The sequence below is a fragment of the Argiope bruennichi genome, chromosome 11 (assembly GCF_947563725.1).
Source record: "Argiope bruennichi chromosome 11, qqArgBrue1.1, whole genome shotgun sequence".
Lineage (NCBI taxonomy): Eukaryota > Metazoa > Arthropoda > Arachnida > Araneae > Araneidae > Argiope > Argiope bruennichi.
In genome coordinates, this window is record NC_079161.1 from 90,394,671 (window position 1) to 90,410,756 (window position 16,086).

The following is a 16,086-nucleotide window of genomic DNA, read 5'->3' on the forward strand; positions in this document are numbered from 1 at the left end:
AAATGAAGGGCCCAGATTATTCGAGAATCTTGGTGGTAACCCCATTAAGACACGAGTTCTAGCGTTTGTTCTAAACATTCGATACTTGGTACAAGAATAATAAAATTGGGGGTAGTCGAGTATAGAGAGAAATCAATCGAACCGATGGAAGTCTGTAGTCGATTGAATTCTTTGTTTGGAATGTTGATCTCCTATGAGTGCTTCCTGCTATTCTGTTTGTTTAGCAACGATTTGTTTCTTCTGTAGTGTTGATTTCTCCGTTTTGTGCATAGTTCATCTGTTTCGTTATCTGTGTTTCGGGTTTTCTTGTAAAATAAAGTATCGCAACTTATTATTGAACTTCCTGAACTCGTTTATCGTACACATATCAAATGGATTTGGATTTTTTCCGTAACAGTATATTTATGGATTGTATCGTGGTAGACATGAAATCTGCTTTATTTTATAACTTTACACTCGTTCTGTTTATCGTGTGTTTAAATCTTAGTGGAGTCAAGTCCATTACATCATAATTCCATTAAATCTTTAGAATCTGGATAATATATTTTAAAATACAAGTTGTATTTTGAAAGAATGTAATTTTATTTTCTGATTTATCAAATATACTCCTCTCGTAATTATCGCAATATTTCTTCTTGAGTCTTGGACAATAGAAGAAAATCATGCGATCAGATACTTGATGAGAAATCAAATAACCTCTTTAATTTCATTTTAAATATGATATGAATTATAAAAAATCATCTCGGCAAGCTGGAAAACAAAATATATTCCTTTTAATCTAAATTTTTGTTTTCAAATTCCTTTCAGTACTTTGATAAAAACAATAAAATATTTATTAGATTTTCATGCAGCCAAAGATAAGGATTTTTTGTACTATCGCACAATTAATTTTTTATTGAAAAATAAAATATAAAACTAATATACAAATATAGTCTTCTTACAAAGTTTATATTATTGAAAAGCTTTGAAGTTATTAAGCAAATGCCAAAGATTTGTATCAGTTGGCAAGAACTGAAAGTTTATACCTGTATATTAAAACATTTTTGAAAAATTAGCTATCGTTTGCAATTATTCTTCTTTAAATAAAGTCATCTTTTTATGATAAAACTTAGGAATTTATCGTTTGACTTCATTATATTGGAGGAAAAAAATCGTCTGCTTTTCATAATTAATTTTAGAACTAAGATCTTGTCTGTTGCGCTTTTAAATATTTCAATTTTAACTATTAATTGGAGCAAAGGGGAATATATCATCAGTTTTCTTTTTATTATTTTTTAATACACTCGGTACCTTTTATATTTATGGCAAATCATTGGGGAACTTTGGATTTAAACCTACGTCACTGGCGAATATAGTCAATAGACTACCATGATATCTTTTTTTTTTGGCGACTAATCATTGTTATGAAAACACAAGCAACCATGCTTAGATAAAAATTATAATAGTTGTATTTTTTAATATAATATACTCAGAGTAAAACGGCAGGCATCAAACCAAAGGACCGCCAAATTAACAAAAGTTCTGAAATAACGAATAATTTATTTAAAACAGTAGAAGTGATATCACCAAAACTTTCTCGCATACTCTCCAATAAAAGTGCTATCCCAGAGAACGCTATAGTTACAATATTTAAGGAATATGAATCTTTGGTGTGAATTTAACATTTTTATTGTATTCACCGTGTCATCCTTGGCGAGTTATTTGGCGATTAATCCCTGGCATTTGTTTAATAGTGTCCAAGAACCGAATTTGTGTTGTCGACATGTTTTTCCCAACCGACTGAAATAAAAATTTGACATAAAGCTAATCTTGTAGTGACAAAATTACATACTAAATTTGATATATTTATGTCATTGCATTTTTGAATTATCGTGTTTACGTGATTCTGAAAGTACAGACCGATAGACAATCAAATCGTATTTGGTTTTGGCTCAAAATTTGACAGACGTTTGCACTATAGATGTTAAATCTGTGTACCAAATCTTCTCTATCAAACTACTTTCGTTTTGTAATTCTCGTGTTAACTTGTGTTCAAGTTTGATGAAAGTCCTCAAATTTGATCTGAAGATCGTATTCCAAATTTCATCCGTCTAGCTCAAAGCATTTTTGAGTTATCTTTGTCACGGATAGACAGAAGGATATTTTCCAAAAGAAAAAAATGTGTTTTTCGAACTCAGAAGTGTGAAATTTGGAGATGTGTCAAAATCTGGAGTTCGAATTTTTTGGCGATTATTATACTTTTTTTATACTACGTATACAAGAAAGTAAAAATGTATTTAAATAGCAAAATTTGTGCTTATTGCACAAAATATGAACAATTTTATTGAAAAAATTATTTTTCATATAGTGAATAAGGAGAATGTAATTCAAAACTTGAGTAGCAACCTATTTTGTGATTCGGTAAAATAATTGACGTCAGACTATTAAATTGATTTGTCACTATAATGTTAGTTTCATAAGTATTTTCATTGGTAGCAAAGTGTAAATTAAATCTTTCCAATAGTAGTAATCACATTTTTAGTCGCATAAGTTTACTACCCGAGAAACAAACATTTAACAATTTTAAATAAATTCCAAATAGCTCATGGTAATCAAAATGCGTGTGTTTTTTCGCTTTTGCGTTTATTGTCACGAAAAAAAATTTAGAAAATAATTTAGTTTATTTTTAAAATGATAAATAGCTATTCAAGAGAATCGGGAAATGGCAGCATATGGTGCAAACTTGTAATTCGGCTTAAAGCGATAAGTCTTCAAATGTGTTTATCTTTTTTTCTTAATTTCATATGAAATTAATTAGTTTGACGTATTTTTATATATTTGGCGATTTTTTTTTTTACTGCAACACGATTTTTTTGTTCTATTGAAGAAATAAACAAAATCGTTCTCTCCGTCCAAGAAAGAGATTATTATAAATTCAAAGGAACTAAAAAACACGCCGTTTCTAAATTTTTACAAGCGGCTATATCTTTCGTTTCCATATTTGCCATCTTGAACGTGATTGGCTGTTCTGGTCTCGTGATTCACTGACGTTTACTCATTGCAACGGAAAGATTACTTTGAGTATATTTTCGATTAATTTTGATGATTGCTGTTTGGATTGAAAATATTTTGAATGTACTTTCGATTATTTATAAGCATGGCGGAATGATTAATTTTAAATCAAAAACGATCTGGTAGCATCGTTATTTGCGGTTAATCAGAAATGCGATTATAGTTTATTTTTTGAAATATTTTGAATGTACTTTCGATTATGTTTAAACGTAACAGAAATGTGAATGTATATGGTTAATTTAAAATGTGTTATTATTGTGTGTTCATATTCATATTTCATTAATGCATAAAATCCAGTAACAAAAGCCTTAATAATGTAATATTTTCAGTTATTTATAAATGCAACTATAGTGAGCCTGGAATCGAAGGATATCGCAGCCTGTTTTTAGGATTATCCCGTCGATCTGTCAACGCTCGCGGAAAGGCGCCAAACTTTTGGCGCCATCATAATGAAAAGTAATTTGCGGTTACTGGCGCAAATCCACCTTCTGGCGATAATATCGGGTTGGCGAAAATAGCCAAAAGGATAATTCCAAAGTACCCAGTTGTGTATAGTAAATGCTAAAGTAATAAAATTAGTTTAATCATATCAATCAATTTCTGCTTGGTTAATAATGCTTCGAATTGGAGAAATAAATTTTTGGCGACGAAAATTGGAGGAATTGGTTCAATCGTTGAAGTTAAGGGCACTGCCAAAGTTTTAAGTTGGCATATATCTTGAAATGGAGAACAACAGGATGGCCGCCCATTTATGAATATTTAGATGTCATCAAAAAATTTCGAAATATGCATAACGGTTGCGGCTAGGTAGCTATAGCCTTGAGTTTTCTTCTCAGAAAACGAACAAAACAGTGTTTTTTTCGATTTCTTTCTAAAATGGAGGGTGGATGAGAACAAGCGAACCACTGCATAAGCTTTCATATGAAAATAAAAGTTTTTGATATGGGATCAGTGATTGGAATTATATAACTGTTTGACTGCTTTACGTTATTATTTTAAATATTTAAATGTAACTACAAAGCTAAGTCTAATAATAAATTTGTCCAATTATAGAAAAAAATCAAGTTTGCCGATGATATCATGATTTGAGTCTAACCACTAATTACCATATAATATTTACAATCAAATGACTCACTTTCGAAAACATCTTTAAAAAATAATTAAAGTATTGGAAATTATTATAGAAACGTGCATATATTTCATTGAAATCATAAATTAAAAAAAAAATGTATAGTACCTTAATATTTTGTTTAAAATTAATGGAAATGTTAAGAGAAACTTAGATTATTGAAGAACAGTAAATGAAATGTGTTGTAAGATTAATCTCACTGAAAGGAAATTCATCTTACAAACGTCAGTGAATCACGTAACCAGAACAGCCAATCATGTCCAAGATGGCAAATATGGAATTGAAAGCTATAGCCGCTTGTAAATTTTTAAGCTGATCATTTTTGCATAATGTTGGCTTTAAATATTTCGCTTTTTTAAAACTTTTCTAATTCTATTTATGCTTTTAATCTTTGGTCAACATGCTTTAAAAATTGTAATATACAGAAATAAAATAATAGGCAAGTTTTATTTTTTCAAAACTGGCAATGTTAATGGTTGATGTTAGAAATAGTCAAAATTAAGATTTGATATTCATTTTTTCCCACAATTTCTAAGCAATTACAGCTACAGAAAAACTTTAAATACAAAAGTTGTTCGTCTTAATGAGGCGCTAGTTTGGATAATTTGATATGTTTTTCTGTCTCCGATATTAAGAAAGTTATACAGAAATGAAAATTTCCACCTGTATCCTTTCCACCTCCTTTGAGCTACATGGGACATTCAGAAACTCATCCGAGATTTTTTCATTTCTTACAAATTATTTCAATACGATTAAAATCCAAATAAAATTGTTCTACTTGTTAGAGAACTTAGCTACAAGATCTTGTTAACAAGATAACACGAGCAAAGCGTTATATTTTTATATAAAACTTTTGAACGAAGTGTAGTTTGAGTTCAAAGAGCCATTATCGATGATCTGCAGAAAATTTCACGATGTTGTCATGAAAATCAGTGCAATAGGTGGTTTTCCTATCAGGAATCTACCTAAAAATATGCAATAACTAGCCACTTTTGGCGACCAGCCGGCTTGCCAATATTAATGCTCACTAAAATGTTCAATTAATATTTTATGTAACTCAGCAAAATATTTTTAAGCTTCAAATTTTGATTATCATAATTTACTTATACTATTATGTAGGCCTTAAGCCATTATGTTCATTGTACAAGGCAACTCTCTGTAATTTTCTATCAGTGCCCTTAAAGTTTAATTTTAAATTAAAGTGGAAATGATGAAACTGTAATTAATGTAAAGACATTTTTTATCAAACCAAGCATACTTATATATAATATGTGAGAAATGAAAGCGGAGTCGTTCGGAATTGAAGTCTTATGTGCACTACAGAATAATTTTCGTAATCTATACTTATAATAAAGCTCAATGTGTGTGTGTGTGTGTGTGTGTGTGTGTGTGTGTGTGTGTGTGTGTGTGTGTGTGTGTGTGTGTGTGTGTGTGTGTGTGTGTGTGTGTGTGTGTTGGCGCTCTACAGGCCAGGTCATTTGACATACAGCTATCAAATTTGGTACATGTATACCTTAGAGGTCGGGAATGTGCACCTGGGGTCCCTTTTTTTGAAATTTTAATTAGAATTTTAATTATTAATTAAAAACTAACTTTCCCGCCAAAAAAATCTTCCATTTTCCCCACCGCCAACTTTTCCGCCAAAAAAATCTTCCATTTTCGCCACCGCCAAATGAGTAAGGCTTCCGGGGTTTTTTTCTCCCAACAGTAATGAGGCTAGGGTTAGTATTTTTCGGCGGATTATTTCAAACGATTCTGTTTATTTTCTTAATGTTTGATGCATTTAAAATTAAACATTGTTAATTAATCGATCCTTCAGATTCATTCTGAAGAACTTTTGAATAAAAATAAAACAGAATAAAGGAAATTAAAAATTTCTAATCCGCATAGCGTTACCCCAACTGGCGTAGAAAAAAAATAACGTATTTGCGTTACGTAACTGGCGTTGAAAATTCACGCATGCGCTTTGTGTTCTGAATTTCGCATTGTGTTGACGAATTATTATCAACCGATGCGGACTGGATTTAAATTTTTTTTAGGTTCGTTGCATGTTTTTGTAATTAAAATGTATTTATGTTAGTTATATATTTTTTGTATATGCTTATAGTTTTAAGTGCATCGTTTTTTAAGTAGTTTTTTTAAAACCTGTTTTAAACCGTCTATTTTAAACGATTCGTTTCATTTTCTTAGTGTTTGATGCATTTAAAAGTAAACATTGTTAATGAATCGATCTGCTCATGATGAATCTAAGAAAATTTTGTTGACAAATTCTTGAGATAATACGTAAATTGAAAAGGATATTCTTTAGTGCCCATAAAGTTTAAACGCTGAGTGACTCTATTTTCATTAATCAGATTATAAAAAAATTCTTTGTTTCAGTAAAAAATATTATTATATTAATTGCAGATTAATTCTTTCCACTTTAATTTAAAACATAAATTCTACGGGTGTTAACAGAAAATTAGAGAGATACATATTACGTTATGACTGAAGGCCTTTATAATATTATAAGTGAATTATATGACTATCAAAATTTGAAGTTTTAAAATATTTGGTCGACAAATTCTTGAGATATTACATAAATTAAGAAAGATATTTTTTAGTTCCCATAAGGTTTAAATGCTCAGTGACTCTGTTTTCGTTAATCATGTTATTAAAAAAATTAGCATTTATTGACGAACACGAATACACTGATATTCACCGTTACTCTGATTAGATATTATAAAATCTGAATAGATAAACATAAACGTGTAAACAGCTGTGCGCCGGTTTCTATGGCAACACAGCTGGAAAGGGAAAAGAAGTTTCCGAAGAAAATTCACGCATGCGCATTGTTCTGATTGTTGTCATGACAACCACTTTCAACAGACGATTTAAATTATTTTTAGGTGAGTTACATGCTTTTGTAAGTAAATTGTATTTATGTTAGTTATATATTTTTTGTATATGCTTATAGTTTTAAGTACATCGTTTTTAAGTAGTTTTTTTTAAACCTGTTTTCAATGATTTAAATTATTTTTAGGTTAGTTGCATGCTTTTGTAATTAAATTGTATTTATGTTAGTTATATATTTTTTGTATATGCTTATAGTTTTAATTACATCGTTTTTTAAGTAGTTTTTTTAAACCTGTTTTAGACCGATTATTTTAAACGATTCATTTTATTTTCTTAGTGTTTGATGCATTTAAAAATAAACATTGTTCATTAATCGATCTGTTCATGATGAATCCGCGAAAATTTTGTTGACAAATTCTTGAGATATTACATAAATTAAGAAAGATATTCTTTAGTGTCCATAAAGTTTAAACGCTCAGTGACTCTATTATCAGTAACCATATTATTAAAAAAAAATGCTTTGTTTCAGTAAAAAATATTATTATATTAATTGCAGATGAATCATTTACACTTTAATTTAAAGCATAAATTCTACGAGGGGTAACAGAAAATTAGAGAGATACATATCACGTTATGACTGAAGGCCTTTATAATATTATGAGTGAATTATATGACTATCAAAATTTGAAGTTTTAAAATATTTTGCTGAAGAATCTATTAAAGTTGGAATTGCATAAAATATTTAATTATTAAAATTTTAACGAACATTAAGATTGGCGAACCGGCTGGTCGCCAAAGGCGGCTAGTTTATAATATTTCAAAGAACTATTCAACAAAAATTGCACGGATTCATCGTAAAATTCAGGTTTTAGTTTTATTTTTAAAAGTATTTAACTAATGTTAATAATAACATTTTATTTTTTAGTTTTATAAATGTACTTCAAAAATTACGAAGTTTAACTTTTAGACAATTCTTTGGTCCTAAGGAATCATATTCTGCAAAATATTCGTGACAATCCAACTTTTAAATAAATAAACGTATCTATCTTCTGCTATCAAATCTGACCAATTTATGAAGTTTTGATATTATAATTTTAGAACAATTAACATTTTCATAATCTAGACCAATTACTCTTGAGAAACACTGAGAGATCATTGGCTTCTTTGAGACGGTCGATGAAGTGAACTAAAATTGTCTGTTAGTAGTAATATTATTTTAACAAATCGGTCAGTTTTAGTGATTGATTTTGTTGTTCGGAGTACAACTCTTTTTATTTAATATATTAACGTTTCCAGAATATTTTGTTAAACATGATTCGCAAATTACATAAGTTCTAATTATTTATTTCATTTAGACTATTTTGTTAGCAGATGGATTAAAAATGTTTACAATTTGGACCCTGATTAGAGTAGATATCTTGTATGTATTAAACCATATTTACTTTAAATAAAGCTATTTTATTGAATTAGTAATATAAGTATTATAATATATTATAGAAAACTTTTCCTCGCATTCACTCTTTAGAAAATGTCATATTTTATATTTATTTCATTTCATACAGACACGTGTTGAAAATTACACTTTTATAAATTTAATATGTTTATCTTGCAATAACAGCAAACTTATTTTTTTAAATTTGGACTTTTGTCAATGTAATGGCAACACGTTTATAAAAATTAATTTTTTCAATCAACGCTTAACGTGCTGGTGCAGCTTAAATTTTATTTTCATTTTGTGCGAAATCTATTGTTTAAAAATATGATTAAATTATTTTTTAAAAATTCATTAAAAATAGAAATTTAGTTTATAGGTTAAAACAATAGTATCGTTAGAAAGATTACTTTGAAATTTAGTATGATGCAAAAATAAATTTTGTGCTGTAATATTTTCGGAAGTTATAGTGGAAAAATACCAAAATATCGCTCAATTTTTATTAAATTAAAATTCTAATCAAAAATTTGAAAAAAAATCGATGCGAGTTGCACATTTTCGACCCCCGAGGTATACATGTGCAAATTTTGGTAGCTGTAGGTCAAACAGTCTGCGCTGTGGAGCGCCAACACACACACAACACATATTCACATTGAGCTTTATTATAAATATAGACAATAAATAATATTCAAGAAAAATCTACGCGGCATCCAAATTGATACAATTTTAAAAAATTCCTCTCTGCACCTGGAAGATAGATTCCTTTTCATCCATTTTTTAAATAGCTTTGAATTTTTAGAAAAAAACAATGAAATATTAAATTATGAAGCAACCATAGATGATTAATTTATTGCTATCGCACGCTTTTATATGTATTGCAAAATAAATGATAAGTAAATAATGATTAGGTAACAAATCTTATAAAAAATAAAATGCAAATATAGGTTTGTAACAAATTTATAATATTCAAAAGCTTTGAAATGTTTATGCAAATGCAAAGGTTTGTTCAGTTGGCAAGAACAAAAAAAATTATCTTTATATTTTAAATATATTTAAAGAAATTAATTAACATTTACAATTATTCTTCTGTCAATTAAAGGCAGAGAATACCGTTTTATGATGGGAAATAGGATTTTATCGTTTGAGTTCTCAATTGTATTGTAGAGAAAAATCGTCTGCTTTTCTTAATTAACTTTGTTGCTAAGGTCTTATCTGTTGAAATTTTCAATATTTCAATTATAATTATTATTTGCAATAAAAGTTTTTTTAACAAAGTCATCAGTTAAAAAAAAAAAAAAATCCGTATTTGTGTATTAACTGCATGCCATATGCCATTGACGATCTTTAAGTTTAATGGCATTTGTTGACGAATATTGTATCTAGCATATTTTTGATGATTAATCGCTATTATGCATTTAGTACAATTACCTATACTTGGGTAAAAGCTATAATAATTGTCTTTTTTTTTCTAATACAGTATATGTGGTAGACATAAAAGGTCTCCTAAATTAACAAAAGCTCCAAAATAACGAATGCATTTAAATAATAAAACTTAAGCTTATGTTATATTATGTATTATGTTATATAAAAATAAGTAATGAAGAATTTTTAAAAAATATTATTCTTCAAATAATGAATATTGCGCAATGTAATTCAAAATTTTAGGGTCAACCTCTTTTAGGTATTTTCGAGATAATTAATATTCAGTTAGTAAATTGTTTGATCACTATAGTAGTAAATTTTGTGATAAATATTTACTTTGGACAGCGAATTATAAATTAAATTTTTCTGACGGTATTTAATCACATTTAAAGAAGTCTACTGCCCTTGAAATAATCACTTGACAAATTTTAAATGAATCCTTAATAATTAATAATATCCCGTAATCAGTGAGTACATCGGTCATTTTTCACTTTTGTCATGAAAAAAAGTGCAATTTTAGAAAATAATTTGAATTATTTTAAAAGGTAAAAGGGCTATGGAAGAGAATCGGATACATGGCAGCACATAGCGCTAAGTTATAGTTTTTTTTAAAACAATAAATATATTCAAAAAAATTGAACACGCAACTTCTGAAAAAATTTTAAATTATAGTATTTACATAAAGTTGCCTTTAAATCATTTTTCTTCTTTATTTTTATTTATTTAATTTTTCAAGCTTTGAATTTTTACTCCACGTGAATTATACAATTTCAAACTATAGAAATGAAAGAAAAGTGAAAATTTTATTTCATTTTTGTTTTTTTTTAAATTGGCAACATAAATTGTTCATATTAGAAACTATCAAAATTAGAGCTTGAAAATCACTTTTTAGCCCGTAACTTCTAACTCACTTGCAGCCATCGAAAAACTTGTTCGTTTTTAATTTGGTTAATTTGATTTATTTTCTATCTTCAATATTAAAGGGACAGTAGACTATTTGACATTCTTGGGAATTGTTCTTTTAGGGCAATTTTTTTGTATATGTATTAAAATATAAATACGTCAAATTTCTTAACAATGTTTTAAAATAAAATGTTATTTAAAAAAAAAACTAAAAAATATATGTATTTTTTAAAAATTTCAAAATTTCCCAGGCGACTAAATTTTTAATTTTTTTATTACTTTTTCCTTATTCCCCATGTAATTTTTTCTATTTAAATTTTTATGACTTTGTAATTCCAATTAAATGCTAATTTTTTAAAAAATATTTTTATGCACACTTACTGAATTTTCATAGAAATTTTATATTTTTCTGAACTAAAATTGACTTTCAACTAGCTACAAAAAAATAAATAAATAAATAAATAAAAACTCGAAACATAAATTGCATACTCTATTTTCTTTTCATGTTTGACCGAAATCTTTATTATCAATTTCATTTAATTTCTTCAAAAATTGACACCTGGAGCCTTTCAAAGATATTTAAATCTAATTACAATATCATTTTGAAGAAAAGTCATTAAGATATAATTTGTTTTCTCTTAACCTTTCAAACATTTAATTTATTGAACAGTGCATTTTATAACACTGTTTTAGTTGAATATAAATATATAATTTAGTTAAATATTGAAATAATATTTAAAAATATATAAACATATATTTTGGTGATGAAATGATAAAAATAAAATTGTACGTTTTCGTCTATATTTGCTAATTTCAAAGTTCCCTGTCCCCTTAAGAAAGCTATAACGAATTTCAAAATTCAGCCCCCCCCCTCCCCACCATTTCCAACCACTTTGAGCCAAATGGCCCATTTACGAACTCATCGGAGTTTTTTTCATTTTTCATATCCTATGCTCATCTCCCTCACTTCAACATATCCCATGTCAGTTAAATCTAAACAAAATTACTCTAGCTATCTTGCCGGATTCATTTAATTTTTCTTTTTGATACTTTGGCTGTTAACTTAATATTTATTTCTAATTTTGGTCTAGCTATCTTGCTCAGACGATAATATAGGCAAAACGTTATAGGCATGTATATAAACTTAAATACAACAAGATACTAAACTAGATAAAACAGTCAAAGCCTTATATGCGTATATACTATATATTTATTTAAACTTTTCACCTGAGGATGGTTTCGGGTTGATTGGTGATCCGCAGCAATTTTCCCGAAGTAGCGTCTTGAGAACCATTGCAATAGGCAGTCTTCCTATAAAGAATCGACTCAAAAGAAAATTTGTTTAATTTTAAGATGTTCAAATTTGTGCTGTAATATTTTCGTCAGTAGGAAAATGATAATTAAGTTTTAATAAATTGAAATTTGGATTGGATTTTAATTACTTGAAATTTTAATGAAAACCTTTAAAAATCATTTTGAGCTCACATTTTCACTTACCTATCTGCCTTTACCTTTATTTTCATTACCGTATATCTGTACCAAGCACACACACACACACACACACACACACACACACACACACACACACACACACACACACACACACACACACTTTTATAAGAATAGTTTGTGAAAAAAAAAAAAAAATTGCCTTTTGTTAAATCAAACTGACCTCCGATGGCTGCAACCGTCTTTTGTTACTGCAGCAATTCTTGAATAGGTAAAGCAAATGTTGGCTGTAACCGTAGTGACGGTTATAGTCGTCATTGATTGTTGGGACAAGAATAAATAATGATATGGTAATTGCGGTCCCAACAATCCAAAGTTTGCTTAGAAAAACTGAGAGAAAATATGTTAATTTTCAAATCTAGTGTTAGTGACTGTCAGTTGGTAAGTAACCTATTAGCACAGTATCTAAAATCGCAACACACTAGAAGAATGAAATTTGGATTAAGATCTTTACACCAAAGTTATCGATTGCTATCAAATTGCAAATTAAATCAATCAATGAGAAGTATTTAAGTGAAAACCAGAACTCAAAAGTGGAAGACCTAGGTGGATAATATTTGATATGTCTCATTTATTCCTTCTATTAAAAAAAAATCCTGTTTTAAATTTAAAACTTTGCTTTGAATTTTATGTTAAAAAACTTTGCTATAAAACTGTTAAGCATTCTCAAAAAAAAAAGTCTATTAAGTTAATGAAATCCGGTCAGAAATTGCAAAAATAAAATAAAGCTCTTTTAATTGGAGCAAAAGATTTTCTTTGGCTTCGCATTTTCATAAAAAAAAAAAAAAAAAAAAAAATAACTATTGGGTTGGCAACTAAGTAATTGCGGATTTTTTTTTTAGAAAATCAAAAACAATTTTTTCATGGAACTAAATAACTTTATTCTGTAATGTATTGCCCATTTTGATCAATGACCTTTTGCCATCTTTCAGGCAGCATCATAATCCCACGTTCATAAAACTTCTGGTTTTTATTAGCAAAAAACTGAATCAGATACGATTTGACATCATCATCATTATTGAAATTTTAATTTCAAGGAGTTTTGTAAAGATCGAAGCAAGAAGTAATCAGATGTTGCAAGATCAGGACTATATGGTGGATGTGGCAAAACATTCCAACCAAGCTCCAATAATTTTTGCCGAGTGACCAAGGATGTGTGTGACCTTGCATTGTCATGATGGAATACAACACCTTTTCGATTTGTCAATTCGGGCCGCTTTTCTTCAACTGCATTGTTTAATTTCGTTAGTTGTTCAATGTAGACATCAGAATTGATCGTTCGGTTGGGTGGTAAGAATTCAAAGTAGACAATTCCTTTGTAATCCCACCAAATTGATAACAAAACCTTCTTTTGATGTTGTTTGAGTTGGTTCACCTGGTCTGCTCCACGATCTTTTCCGCTTGATATTGTTGTAAACAAACCATTTTTCATCGCCAGTTATCAGTCGTTTTAAAAATGGATCATTTTCATTACGTTTCTTTAGCAAATCGCAGCTGTTAATGCGTTGCGTTAGATGCGTTTCTTTCGGTTCGTGAGGAACCCATGTATCGAGTTTTTGAACATAGCCAAGTTGTTTTAAGTGATTTTCAATGCATGTATGTGATACATGAAGCTTCTCTGCAATCTCACGTGTTGTACTGTGACGATCCGAATCGATTATTGCTTTGATTAGGTCGTCATCAACTTCAACTGGACGACCAGAGCGTTTTTCATCTTTGAGTGAAAAATCACCAGAACGAAATTTGGCAAACCAATTTTGACACTGCCGTTCTTTTAAGGCTTCGTCACCATAAACGGCACATAACTTTTTATGAGCTTGCGATGCGTTTTTCCCTTTGCGGAAATAAAAAAGCAAAATATGACGAAAATGTTCCTTTTGATTTTCCATTTTTCAACGAACGCCAAACGAAAACTACGCAACCGATCAAAAAACTTTTTTTACTGATTGACAGCTGAATTGCCAACTATCAAATAACAAAATGTGTTTTACATTTGTACTACGTCTGCAAACCTAAAAATTCAACTGAAGCCATCTATGAGTGAAATCCGCAATTACTTAGTTGCCAACCCAATAATTTCTATTCGTAGAAAAAAAATAAATTTCTCATTAATTATACATTAATTAACATTCTTATTTAAAATAATTTTTGTTCACTAAATAATAATCTAAACCTGGAATAATAATTAGATAATAATTTCATAGCAAATTTTATCTTTGTAGCTTTATACATTTTTAAATTATCGTATACCGACAAAATTCAAAAATGTGCTTTTCGGATTCGGAAAGATGTGAAACATAAAGATTCATCAAATCCTCGAGACTAAATGTCTTTTGAGACTACAATATTTTCTCTTATGCCGGCTTTACACTCGGCCAGTTACAATACGGCCAGCGGGCAGCGCATGCATAGAAAGCGACTGATTTATATTTGCCACAATTTTATAAGATAGATTCAAGCATTCTATACTTGGCTATAAATTGCCGTTTTGGCGTTCCTGAATTTTTCTTTTTCACTACCTATCGTATTAAAATGATCGATATTTACACGAAGAAACGTGGTAAAATAAAAAGGCCAACCTACCTAAATTTGGAAAACTATAGAAAAAAAATGGCAAATAAAATAAGAAAAAAAAAAAAAAAAAATACAACCTCGCGTCAGAAAGAACGAGGAACAAAAAAACATCGGAATTAATCTATACTAAGTTTCACGCCAATTTTTTCACGCCAAAAAAAAAAAAAAAAAAAAAAAAATGCCTAATTCTACAAACGCATGCGCAATAAGAAGAAATACAATACAAAAGCTTGTAGTTGCTCCGTCGGGATAATTACTTGCCATCGACCGAAGAGCATTTTCAGCGTTTCTACGCATGCTCTGTCTACTTGCCGTTTTATAACTGGCTGAGAGTAAACCGGACATTAGTGTATTTTGCATATGAGAAAGTGAAATGTTTTAATAAGATTTACTATTGTTTAATTCGAGAATAAAGATTTCGCAAAACTTTTTAGAATTAGCGAATTTTTTCTTTGGAATTTGATAAGAACTTGTAATGTTTTTTAAAATCTCACGTGTACACCTATTTTTTTTTTTTTTTTTTAATTCTCAAAGTCAAGAATGAAGCAAATTCTTCGCATCAGCTTCTGAAAGAAAAATCTTAATTACCTACAAATGTCAAAAAATATTTCAAAATTTTATTGCTTGATTAAATTTTATTGCTTTTATTGTATAAAATTAAGAGTAATATTTTTCATCAAATCAATTACCCTAACAGAAAACTTTTTTAAAAAAAGTTCTTTAAAATATCATGATTTTGAAAGGTTCCCGTACTTCTATCTTTTGCTAAATAATTTACGTAATAAATAATTAGAGGACCTTATTCAAAATATTTCAGGATATTGTGTGCATTCTTTTTGATATTTTGATAACTTATTTTCAACCGAAAAAAAATATTTGAGAGAAAACAGAAGATTGTAGCTAATTGAAATTCTTATTGCAATAAAAATGCAATTAAAATAATTATCTGACTTATTTTCCTTATCTTACAAGATAATATTTTTCGAGATAATATCCCATAATCTTAGATATAAAAATGCTAAAATAAATATTAATCCAGCATGACAATTTTTGGCGCGTGATTCATGATAGAAAAGTTTTTACTTAAAAAATGGCAATTTCCACCAATTCGAATTTGATTTACTAACTTTAAAGCTGAGACATTTAGATAAATTTCAAATTGTTTTGTCTCAGCATACGAATTGTTAAATGAAAAAGTCTAATCTAAAATCTAATAAGGAAATCTCTTAAT

The 16,086-nt window shown here is 28.7% G+C and overlaps 1 protein-coding gene across 1 annotated transcript in view; it reads left to right on the forward strand.

Moving 5' to 3' along the window:
- LOC129957508 (probable helicase senataxin) overlaps positions 1–16,086 on the forward strand; it is a 42,307-nt gene that overhangs the window by 14,957 nt on the left and 11,264 nt on the right. The window lies entirely within an intron of this gene.